This window comes from Siniperca chuatsi, linkage group LG16 (assembly GCF_020085105.1).
Source record: "Siniperca chuatsi isolate FFG_IHB_CAS linkage group LG16, ASM2008510v1, whole genome shotgun sequence".
Taxonomy (NCBI): Eukaryota; Metazoa; Chordata; class Actinopteri; order Centrarchiformes; family Sinipercidae; genus Siniperca; species Siniperca chuatsi.
Window position 1 is genome coordinate 12,040,919 of NC_058057.1, and position 12,944 is coordinate 12,053,862.

Here is a 12,944-nt window from a genome sequence, read left to right on the forward strand (position 1 = left end):
CACTACATCTCTATTTTCCCATTTTCCTATTTTTGTCTCCTTGTGTCTCTCCAACTTGCCTTTCTACCACTCACAAGGTGAGAGAGAAAAAAGTACAGTATGTGAGTCTGTACTCTAAACTAATGCAGCAGTGACAACACATCAAAAACTGTTAAGAAGTTAGAAAATATATAGGAGAGGAAAATAAAAGAAGCATTCAGTTTTACTGTCCCCCTTAAGACAAAGTGAGAAATGTGTCTTTTAATTTTAATTTCTACAGCTCTGACACCCAAGTTTTGTGACATCTGGAAGAAACAAGCCACTGAAAATACATTCAGTAACATAATTTCATAAAATACACACATCCCAAAAAAGCTTTTGCCTGACAACGGCAATATTGAGAGGAAAAAAGGAATCGTGCACTCATTCCAGCTAACCCAGAGTTAGTTCCAGCTACCTTTAATGAGCAGATTCTCCCACCAGAACAACCAATTAAGGCTTCTCTCATTAGTGGGACTGACAGAGCCGCCACTGTTCCACACATCCTGAGAGTCTGAGAATGAACATGGCCCCGATGATTATAGATAAACTATACACACAGAGAGGGGCCTGACAGGAAAAGCACACCAAAGTGACAGACGTGCTCACTGCTGGATTTCCCTTACAGCTTACCAAACCAAGAGTCCTTCCTTCTTACACTGATGTTGAGTAAAAAATGTTCCAATGCATATTTGTTATTCTGTGTGACTATATATCATGAAAGCTTTAACTTGATGTGGATTTTCTTGTACTTAACTGCAAGTGCACCTACATGTGCTGCTGTACTAAATAACCTCAACACCCGTAACACAATACAATACCACACAATGGCACTGCAGAAAGTAATACTTTAGTGAAGCATGTGATGTTCAATAGCTGCTAAGACTATGTTGAAAGAGGTGTTAAATTAACAGGGTAATTTTTTGGGTTCCTCGTTCCGGGCTGTTGTTGTATTGGATTGGATTATTTGTCTCCACCTTCAAACTGATCGGTTGGAACACATTTGTAATGCCAAAAGAAAATATAGATAGAAATCTTAGAAAGCCTGTTTGTTAAATATATGCCTAAGTCAGTAATCCATACACCATAAAAAACAAAGAGATGAAATATGTTAAAGACAATAAAACAGAAGTCTCCATAGAAAATGATTGGGTGGGTAGCTCTGAAACTCATTCTCTCGTTAATGCACTGTAGCTGGCGGGCTGTGCGGCTGGACGGATGATGACTCTGTTATGTAATTTGTTCATTTCCACAGGGTTTCCACTCGCCTCTTAGGTTCAGGTGGTACCAGGTTTGTGCACAAAGATTTTAGTCGTGTCCTCCATTTTCTAACCAACAGAGATATGGGTTAACATGGAAAACAAAGACCATGATAGAGGGAGAATTTGGCACGACACCTACGTATGTATGGAAAATCAGTAGTCTAGTTTATGCCCATCACATTAGAATGAGCAGTTATGCAAAGTCAAGTCTTCAGCAGGCATTCTCGGGTATTTTATCGTGTATCATTCTTCATGGAAAAAAATCCAATGCAAATTGTTACAATGACACATAATAAAGCATGAATACATATATATTACATAGTTCTGAAGACCCACATACTGTACACTACTACTGTCCATGATATTGTTCTTGCCCTGGTGTCCTCTATTTCTATCTAACCTACTTTCCTTTCCCTTAGAGGAGAAGAGACAAGAAGGCGGTATGCACCAAAGCTGAGTTGTGCTGCTTAAGGTGACGAGTAGTGGGCCACACACACACACACACACGAAGACACACACGAAGACACTTAGGCAGACTAATATAAAGGCTATGCTACTAACAATCACCCTTAAACCTCATTCTAAGTGTCTTACTGTGTTGTTCTCAGTCATGGTAATGCTGCAGCACACATCAAACAATGAATTTCAAAAGGCACCTATTAGATAGTTTTTGATAAAGCCAGGTATGTCTGTTCAAAAAGAGCCAAATATAACAGAAATTGCTTGAGAAGGAGCCAACTGCATTGCGTCTGATTGTGGCACAATACAGACATTGATTTCATTCATCAAAATTAAATTAGGTTGATGTAATAGATATGTTTGCCAGTTGCCACTGACTTTACACGTCAGCACAATCTCAGCTGAGTCCAGTCTGTCAGTCCGTGTGTCGGTCTGCCTGCCTGCCTATTCTGTCTATGAACAAGTTGAGCCATTGGCATCTGTCAAACAAAGTATGACTTAAGGCTCTGCCTGGGAAACACACATTCATGTTAAGTACTGTACGCACACACAGTTCTGTCTGGAGACAAATAGTAGTAAGAGTATGATGAGAAAGTAAAACAGAGACTGTGATGCAGTCATGGGCAGACCCATCAAAACTGAAACAAAATCTTAACTTTTGAGTGTTTAAAATCCACTTTAAGTCAATAAAATTAACCTTTACTGCAGAAATGTGCCATGCATGTTATGGTAAACATAATCTTCTAGTTACATGATCAAATTAGAGCTTAAACAACAGAGCCACTTGTCAAGTAAAAAATGGGAGAATATTTGCTGATGACAAGCTGAAAAAAGAAAGACTTGCTTCCTTTTCTCTGTTTCATATCTTTATAAACTGAATACTATCTTTTGTGGATGTTGGTCAGACTAAAAGCTATTTTATAACATCAGTTTGATAAGTCTGATAATTCATATGGTCGATGTCCGCCATAACCGACTAATTGCTAATGGATAACACTATTCCACAAATACTATTATCCCTCAGTTTCAGTAGATGCTCTAATTATCTATTTATTTTACCACTGCATCATGGGACTAAACCCATCTTTTGAATTCCGTAAACAAGCGGGACTGCATTTCCCAAACTTCCTTGTAAACCAGCATGAAACCATATGAGACGAGTTTTTTGGAAATAGTGAAACAACGTGTTCTAGTGTTGCTACCGCTGGAAGAAGCAGTGCCCAAACACAAGGGCACGGACGCACGAATAACTTCGCTACACAACAACAGATAAAACGGCATAAAATAAAATGCTGTCGTTGTTCTCAACCGCGTGATGCTTTCAAACAACCATCTACTACTTGTTAACTTAGTGGTATAAAAGCAGCTACACGAAAGATGAGATGGATGTTTGAATAGTCTTTAAACGTAACGATTACGTTAGCATGATTAGAAGAACCAACCGCCAACGTTAACTTAACTCGCCTTTAACGTAGCGGGAGACTTCACCTACACCAGGAAATACAACCACCAACAGTATCCTAACGGGGTCTATTCATTTAGAAAATGACTTTTAGACATGTCAGTTACGCTGGTTTTACATACGCTAAATGTTTCCATGAAACCTTTGATGCTAACCACATCAAACACATCCGCGCGAGATACAGCGGAGCATGAAAGTAGTTTAGGTGATGATAACAGGGATAACGTGGAAGAAGATAGGCGCCATGAAACGCCTTACATCGAAGGTAACGTAATGACTACAACTCCAGATAACGGATTTGAGTGAGAAGCGTGCTGTTTGCTTGGCCATTTCAGAAGACTGCTTCTGGTTACTGCGGTCGTTAGTGCAGGTTGAGTACCTATATATTTACCGCAACAAAATCGACAACAGAAAACGCTAAATACCCGAAAAGCATTGGACCAACCACAGTCGCTAATGAATAAATCATGTGATTTAAAAGGTGGTCAAATTAAACGTTACCTGTTGTAATTTCCAACGATGCGTATGGAGAACTTTTCCAAACGTGGCCGCTTACTCTGTTCTCCTCCAAAAAATAACGTATGTCCCACTATCTCAGCCTGCAGAAATCTCCACTTCAGACCACACCGAAAATCTGGACAGGGCTCAACGCAGACGTGTCCATCATCCTCAAGACCCGCCCCATACAGTGAAAACATCTTTTAGCTGTCTCTCATTGGCTCAGATGGGTTACTGTATTCGAGCTGGAGATGTGATTGGCCGCCCACGCTGTCCATTCGCTTTGGAGGGACGTTCGATCCAGATGTGTCAGTGCTAGTGTGGCGAGGCAGCTCCCTCTAGAGGACGAATAGGATCACTGCACTATGTTGATGACGTAGTTCACTGTTTTTCTTTTTGTCCACATTTTTCAGTGCAGAATTATTTTTTTTCGAGACCACGATTGTTGTAGCTACCATTGGAATATGAATGTATGTTTATACAAAAAGTTTGTATATCTTACTTATTTATTACTGATAGAAATTGATGAGTCTCATCTCATCTATTGTTTTGCCTGCTTTGACTCTGCTAACCTTATTTTATCAGCCACTTCAGAAATTCAAATTCCTCTAACAGAATTCACATTAGGCACATTGGTGATTTATCTACAGTACTTGCTTTCATTGCACTAACACAAGCAGTTTAATCTTAACCTGATCCCAACTCATTGTTTGAGAAACACCGCACTGCAGTAATATGAATATTTATGGTCAGTCGTCAGTAACCCGTTGATGAAGCTACCTTTTGTAACTGGTAGGTGTTCTGTAAGTCACAGAGTATAAAACTGTTTGATTATAGTTTAGAAAATTACAACTGATGCTTAACTGATTATGATGACGATGATAGACACAATAATTGATGATTTGATTATGTTGATTTCTTCCTCCACACAGTTATTTTTTCTCTTCTCAACTCATTCTTACTCTCTCTCTCTCTCTCTCTCTCTCTCTCACACACACACACACACAAAGGACACACTTGTCAATGCATAACATAATGGCATGGCTACTGCCACTGCACACACAAACACACTTACACCTCTTACATATATACCCACACCCAGATTAGAGAAGGTCAAGTAATTGGCTTATAGTGTAACACAGCGTGGAGATTTAACATCTACAAAAGAGGAGGAATAAACAACCACATAAGAACAACATCAATGTATAGTAGAATTATAATAATCAGAGAAAGCTGAATGAGTGAATAATACTAACTAATTAATATATTTTGTGACAAAAACTGGCAACAGAAAAGAACAATTTGACTTTCAGCAAAAAGAATGATAGTCAGTCATCACATTATGCAGCTTGATTTTGAGTCCAAATTTAGTAGTTAGTAGGCAGGTGGGGTGTGTTTCAGTGGACTCACCATTAGTAGAGCATGTATCGAGTAGAGAAGCACAGCAAGCCGAGTAGAGCGCACGCACACACACACACATACACACAGGAATGAAGAGCAGAAGAACAGAAAATCAGACATTGCTTTGGCCTTATTTCACATCACGTCATCATGTTTATTTCATGAGCTGCATCTGCCACATCTGCATACCTCTGATTTAGTTGAAAATCAAGGTCAAATAATGAGAGCTTATAATAGAGTTTCATGCGATTGCATTACACATATAAAATTGATTTCACTGGCTATTTGGTAAGTTATAGTTACATGATCCCTACAGTATGGTGAGAGTGAGAGGGGAGGCAAAAAGGGACACAGCTGATTCTTGTTCACCCACGAAACACACCCACACTGGGACATTTAATTACACAAATAATACAGTGAGTTTAAGTCACCTCCCTCTGTCCTTGAAGTCTTCAACCCTTTTGACTCACCAGTCCTGATGTGAACGTTTCTGATGGTTTTCTCGGTTCTCTGGCAGTTTATTTTACCCACCTGTTCCCAAGGTATAACATTTAGAACACAGATAAGGTCACAATGAAGACAATTAGCTGCAATTAGCTACTCCTCCATGTTTTTCTAGATCTCTAATGACACACAAAAAAAGTCAGAAAAGTGTACCTGATTGTCAAAGGTTCCATATTGCAGAAATAGTTCCCACACTGAGTCTAAGTGACTCTGCACCTAATCAGCCTGACCTGATGGAAGGTCTCTCTATCGCTCTCTCACCTCCTGCCCTGCAGAAACCTCTCAGTGCTCTCAGTAAGTCAGTGTGGAGCTGATCAACTATACGCTTGCAGTGTCCCCGCTGTATACCAACAGATTGTGCTAGTGTCGATAAGCTAACAGGCTTGGCAGAAACACAGTGTCCTACAGCCAGGGAGCTACAGTAGGTTAGCTGTTCGGTTTGCCATACAGGCATGAGATCAAGCCAGTACAGATTCTCTGGAGGATTAGCGGCCAGTCCTTCTGAGGGGAATTACCCTGACACAGCCATCTGGACATTGCCCACTAGACTAACTATAGTCCAGCCAACTCTGTGCCCTGATCTGAGGTGCAGTCAGCCATCGCCCAGTCATCTTTCTACCCTGAGAAACAGAAACTCTGTACCCTGGTTTAAGAAAACAGTAAACTATGGCTCAGGCAACCCTACACCCTGATGTTTAAAACTGTAAACTATCCATTCAGTAGCTACACAGTGAATGAAAGCGTGCTTAAATTAAATGGCTTAAAGCTGCATGTCATGCGTGATTTGCACTATTTTTGTAAAGTTTTATGTTGATTGTAGCCAAAAAGTTAAAGTGCAATTAGACAACTCTACTGTACATAAACGCCACCACATCCTCACTACCCATCAGCCAGTTCACGTGTGTGAAGCCTGTTTTTTTTGTTTTGTTTTTTTTAAACAAAGTAATGTCATGTGCATGGAAGAAGGTTGCAATTATTAGAAAACCAATATATTGTGTAAATCTCTTTAAAAAAAGATTCTTCAGTTTTAAACAGACACCACTAAGCTGGAGGAAACCATATCTGGTTCATCATGCTCATCAGAAATCCACTGAAACTCTCACCACATACCTCAGTATTCATAATGCAAACCACCATTTGTTGTCAGCAATGAAGGGGGTGTTCATTTTTCTGTAATTTTACTGCCAATAATCATACAAATTGCAAACTCAGTGGTATTTAGTATAATTGTATGGACAAGGCCAGTGTCTGCTATTATCTGAACATATTTTTAGAAATAATAATGAAAATATCATGTTACACTGATGCCTACAGTATGCATAGATACACAAGCACAAATGTACACACCCCAGGCTTTAACCCCTGTGCTAAAAACATGATAACACTAAATAATGCACACTAATAGAGCACGCATACACCCACATCAAACTGTATTTTACCTGACAACCAGTTGACAATCAGCTGGGAGAAGCTGCTTGACTGGACTGAGTATTTCTTTCTTTGTATGACTCCACTTCTCTCGCTCTCCCTATCTTCACATGTGTCAAACAAATACCAAGACAGTGAACAAATACATCGGTTTGTTTTATGTAATGTCAGCAGCCAGCTCTCTCTCTCTCTCTCTCTTCCTCTTACACTTCTTTGTGTGTGTGTGTGTGTGTGTGTGTGTGGTAACTCTAAACTCCAGGATCAAGTGTCAGCTAAGGAGGAGAGGAAGAGAGAGAAAGATTATTAAAGAGAAATAACCTGATGGACAGAAAGGCAAAGAATACAGTATACTGAGAGAAGAGTAGGCAAGAAATAGAGAGAGAGAGCTTTTATGCAGGGTGCACCCATGGGTGACACCTCTACCTTAGGTGGACAGGATAATAAAATGTTAGTTTACTCTGAAACTTGTTCTTCAGTTGTCATTACGCGTGTGCTACAAGAGTATCCATTTCATTTAAGGTTTCAGCTCTGTGTGTGTGTGTGTGTGTGTGTGTGTGTGTGTGTGCTCCTAAGTGACAAAAACAAGTGTGTGTGTGTGTGTGTGTGATGGAGCTAACAGTCATAGGTGTGTCTTGAATTAAGAAAGCTTAAACAGGAATATACACAAAAGTTTGTGTTTGTTTCGTATGTCCACGTGTGTGAAAATGGCAAATATCTAGCACCTCACACCCACAAACTATGAACTGGCACTCAATCAGCAGTCAGAACCATAGTACACTACATTACAAATAAATTAAGCACCAACTAAAATACAATAAAACACAGCCTATAGAAAGCTGGAGGGGTTTCACTATCTAGTATCTTTGTGAGCCTTACTGGCTGTAAACATATAGTCCAGTTGTGTCCTGGTACCTGAATGAACCACAACAGACAGGTTTGCATCACATGACTGATAAACTTCACTGAAAGCTGTCTTTAAAGCAAATGAGCTGAACAGATGTTGTGTTCACTTTAAGAATAGTCTGTGACATGCAAATTGTCTCTGTAAATAGGCCGTCTGAGAAGGGTAGACTCTCTTTAACGTATTCCTAAAATGGGTTAGTGTTATTTGATGGTGAATAACACCTACTCATACTACTTTACATTTTACATGGTATGTTTATATGTATAATGTTGATTTTTGACTGTAAAACTGTAAAAAAAATAAATAAATTAAAAAAAAGTCTTAGTTTCTTTCTGTTTCCTCACATGACTTTTTAACTCAATTTTCCAAAAGCCCTGTGCAGTGGTTAAGAAGAATGGTGGTGATGCGTCACTGACAGACCACTAGAGGACAGCAGCTCCTCTTTGCATCACCAGAGTCTCGTCTGAATCCATGATAGAAAAGTGGGTGGGGGGAACAACCACCCCTCGCCCCCCGCCACAGGGCCAAGTGTGATAAGTATAATCTTGAAAACATAGTGATGTATGTCAGGAATGCAAAGCAGATGATCTTTATTTAAGAATTGGAATTCATTTGTCTGTGAGAAGAGTCCCGTTTTCCTCAAGTGCTAGACCACTGGATGTGGTCTTGTTTGGTTTTTTTCACTCATTTGCTCTCTACACAAAGTCACGCAGTCATACTGAAAACTTCCTGGAAAAATTTGAGGAATTTTGTGTATTTCATACCAAGAGGAATGAGAGGAAAAGCATCTCACCCCAGCTAAATACTGTAGCTGATTATGCTCATAGGAGACCCCGATGAATGTCATAAAATGTCCCTGTTACAGACTTCAAATGTGACGAAACGGAATCTTTGAAACATTAATGTTGTTAATAACATCATAACATTACAGTGATTCGTTACTTATTATTACTTCATAAGGGTTTGACACTTCTTTGACTCTTGATGTAATAACACCACTGTGTGTGATGTATAACACTTCACACATCACATTGTGAGAAGAAAAAAATGATCAGTATATCATGAGTTCAAACATTGCAGACTCTATTACATAGTATTTGCCAATTTTGTAATGGATGCTAATACATTATCTGGCAATTCTGGGTAAACAGATTTTACTTTCCAACTTTCTAACTTTCTGACCAATTTAAACTGGCATCTTTAAAATTCCCTTTTCTATACCTTCATTCTGATGACATTGGTTACAGTAAAAAATTGAGTTTCTCTTTAAGTTTCCATCACTTTCAGTTTGATTTCAGTTTCACTACGATTGCTTTATTTGTATTCTGCAAACAGAGGCAATACTAGGGTAGACATAACTGTTCTGATTGCCAACTATACTTGGATGAACAGAGTAAGAGAATTGTGCAATGCTGTTTATTTCAGCGGGAAGATATTTCCAGCAGTAGTTTCGTTTTAGTTTCACATCAGTTTTATTCCAAATCATCTTAGAGGTTGAGGAGGAGCTCTCCAGATTTTTCCAGCAACCTATCATGTTGTCCAGACTCTGCCCCCACACATCTCAGACAAACTTGACGTGAGTGTTTCCTGTCTCAAGTGGAAACACTGGAAAGAATCTCATCCACCAGTATCCATGGTAACAAGCTGATCCATTGTTCCACAACCAGGACTGAATCTTGATTCTGGCAGTTTTAATATCTACCACAGCCTGGTTGCAGTGTGATTAGGACATTACTTGTCATCCTTTAAAAGAAAATTTGAACTACTACAACTATACCAATCACTATCCCGCATATACAGTGCACAATATTGACGAGGTGTGTCAACCCTGATAGCCCTTGATAGTTCCTTGAACCAGAGGACTACATCCACACCTGTGGTCAACATTTCTCCAACCCTAATAAAAACAGTACCAGGACCTCTTTAAGGCCAAAGTCCTATTATGTGGGCTTCCAAAACAATTTCCAGCAGTACTTTATACCAGCATACAAACACTGTGTAAACAGATGGTCATTCATGGACACACGAAAACAAACACACACAGGTACATAAATTCAACGGCTTTCCCTTACATTAATATCTTTGAGGGAACTTGTATTTGTTTATTATGTTTTATGATACAACAACTGATTTGTGCTTGTGTTATTAAAGTGCTGTCTTTTAGCTTACCATGAGAGTACATTTTCTGGTTTGGAAGATATATATATTGTCACAAAAAAAAAATCTGTATAACAAGTATCTATTGGATTAACAGATAAAGGAAAACGTGAGGGAAAAAAACAGCAGAGGAAAACATGAAACTGTACTGAGCTCCTTCCAAATCTGCCCCCTCCTTCTGAATTGTATTTGATCTATTTTCTTCTATGGTTCTCACCATTACTATTACATTAATTTATTAAACTATATCTCATCCTATCGTATATTTTCTGTTATTCAGAATTTTTTAATTACTTGATTGTGATGATTTTTCTTTCATTATACTCATTTCACTCAAGCCATGAGGCAAAAAGTGGGCAACTGCTGCTTAAACACAAACTTATTTAAGAATATAGTAATCATAACATCAAATGGAATATTAAAGGTATTAAAACTGGATTTTTGACAAGGGGCCCCTCACAAACTACTTGCCACAGTAATGTAGTAAAAATCAGCTTTTCCTCAACCTGCTACATTACAATAATTACATTATATTTATTGTAATACAACACTCTGAAGGAGGCCATTCTGCATACTGAGTACTTTACTTACTTACATATAGCCTACTTACATTACATACAAAAGTACATTTTACTGATAATAACCTCTGTACATTTTCTTAAGTGAAATTGTGAATGCAGGACTTTTACTTGTAATTAGGTATTTTTACATTGGGGAATTAACTACCTTTATAAAGAATCTATGTACTTCATCCACCACTGCATTCCTAGTGTTGGCAAAAGCTACATGTGCGTAATCATCGTCGTTCCAATAAAATTTGAATTATATGGAAAAGCTACCTCTACCTAGTAGTAGGCCACCACTTAAAGTCTGGAGAACCTCTATCACTGTTAATGGGAAGTTTCGGTAGTATTTGATACTAACTCAGTGTTTACTCACGCGCTTGTGCACGCACACTTTATGTTTCTCTGAGGGTTTCCCCGCACTCCACGTGCGTGTACAAAGTGGCGCACTCCACGTGCGTGTACAAGGTGGTGGCTAGCGCACAGCTTTTTAGTTTTTTATCCCTCCAGTGAACCGAGAGAGAGAGAGAGAGAGAGAGAGAGAGAGAGAGAGAGGCTGTCTTGTCGCTTCCGGCTTCAAACACACAGATATACAGCGCTTTACTACGAACACAGAGGTCTCGAGCAGCACGCATGACAACAGAAACCTCCAAAGAAACTATTTATTCTGAGAGCAAACTGTGAGAGGATTTCACCGGTGAAATGCTTTGAAGTTTTCCTGAAATAACCAGAGAGAAAACACTCGTGGAAGAAAAAAGACATTTTGAGATCTTCTTCTGTGGAGGAGGATTTTTTGGTGAAAATCTGAAGAAGCAAAAGGGACCGGCGGCGGCGTCGAACAAGTTCGTCTGTGGAAGACACCGCAAACACACACAAAGAGTAGATAACGAGTTGTTTTGGTGCACAAGGAGCGGCATCTTTGCATGTTTTGTGTTCCAAGTGTCTGACACACAGACAGAGAAGAATCATCTTCGGTCTATAACTATTGGTATCTGGTTGTAATATTACTCAGATAATAAAAGTGTCCCGGAGAAGCCTTAGAGAGGACGGGACTGCGCCGAGGTAAGATAACACAGGGCCTGTTGTCATGTCAGCACCTCCATTAGAGGAGATTATTGTTGTTGGATAGAGTTTATTACACTTTAATACCACCACCTCTAGTGTAGCTGGAGAGGTAACAGTGAAAGTTGGCAGGATTATAGGCCTAGTAATCTTTTTAGTAAATAGGGAAATGGGGAAACCCTATTATTTTAGTAGTTTTAAAACAATTCCATCCTTATGTTTAAGTTAAAACTGATTTAGTCTTCTTGAGAATTATTCATTTCCCCTTTAATATATGTTTTGTGACTACAGATGCACTCATTTTTAGATAACAGCTGCTTTACAATGATATACACCACTATATAATACTGTATACTCATTTTCAGCCACAATATTACTTGGATAAGGTTGGAGTTGGACAGCATTTTGTGGCATCTGAATCCATCAATTTCAAACACCTTATTAAAATACATTTGTTTAGCTTTCAACAACTGTATGTAACAAAATTTACATATGCTGAAGAACTGAAACTCTTAATATTGACATCCAAATAACTGAAGCTCAACAACTATGTGAATGTTTTGTACATCGCTATTTACTTATAAAAAGAGAGCTGCAGGAGATAGATGTGTGACAAGACTCTGTCAAACTTGGGGCGTAACAAATTATTTTACCAGCTGGCAAACAGATCCAAAATGGGACAAGCTATAGGAACCCAACACTTACTTTATATTGGCATTGGATTATTAGATTAGAGGTTATTTCTGGTGCTGCATCTAATGATTATTTTCATTATTGATTAATCTGCCAATTATTTTCTCGATTAATCAATTCATTGTTTGGTCTATAAAATTTCAGAAAATAGTGGAAAATGCCATCACATTTTTCTATATGCCATCAAATGTCAGCTTGTTTTGTCCGACCAACAATCGGAGATTAATTGGAGAAGATGGAACTTCAAATGTTTGGCATTTTTGCTTAGAAAGTGAATTCAACAAATGATCAATCATCAAAATAGTTGCTGATTAATTAATTGTTGCAGTTGTAGATATTTCTAATTCAGTTTGGGTCCCGCTCAAGGCCCTTTTCCCCTCTGGTGGCCATTAAGCTTTAAGTGTGTGCATGGAGTGTCCTATCTGCTAGGAGTGGCTGATGCAGATAAAATCTTCTATTGTGGTGAAGTAATTTTAGATCGGAGAACTGTTTATAGATTAAAAAAACAATAGGAATGTGTGTTTTGGACTAAT

The 12,944-nt window shown here is 38.7% G+C and overlaps 2 protein-coding genes across 18 annotated transcripts in view; one reads left to right on the plus strand and one right to left on the minus strand.

The window, feature by feature from the left end:
- epb41l2 (erythrocyte membrane protein band 4.1 like 2) overlaps nucleotides 1-4,100 on the minus strand; it is a 59,649-nt gene extending 55,549 nt beyond the window's left edge. For 3 of the 14 annotated variants that reach the window (XM_044169814.1, XM_044169821.1, XM_044169812.1), the window contains exon 1: nucleotides 3,703-3,870. The gene's annotated coding sequence lies outside the window, so the exon portion shown is untranslated. Of the gene's footprint in view, nucleotides 1-3,702 lie in introns of all 14 variants that reach the window. The other 11 variants (XM_044169817.1, XM_044169816.1, XM_044169813.1 and 8 more) reach the window with 6 other exon arrangements.
- A 7,110-nt stretch (nucleotides 4,101-11,210) lies between these two features.
- The window catches only part of itpkb (inositol-trisphosphate 3-kinase B), a 28,646-nt gene continuing 26,912 nt past the window's right edge, over nucleotides 11,211-12,944 (plus strand). For 2 of the 4 annotated variants that reach the window (XM_044169829.1, XM_044169831.1), the window contains exon 1: nucleotides 11,212-11,718. The gene's annotated coding sequence lies outside the window, so the exon portion shown is untranslated. Of the gene's footprint in view, nucleotides 11,719-12,944 lie in introns of all 4 variants that reach the window. The other 2 variants (XM_044169832.1, XM_044169830.1) reach the window with 2 other exon arrangements.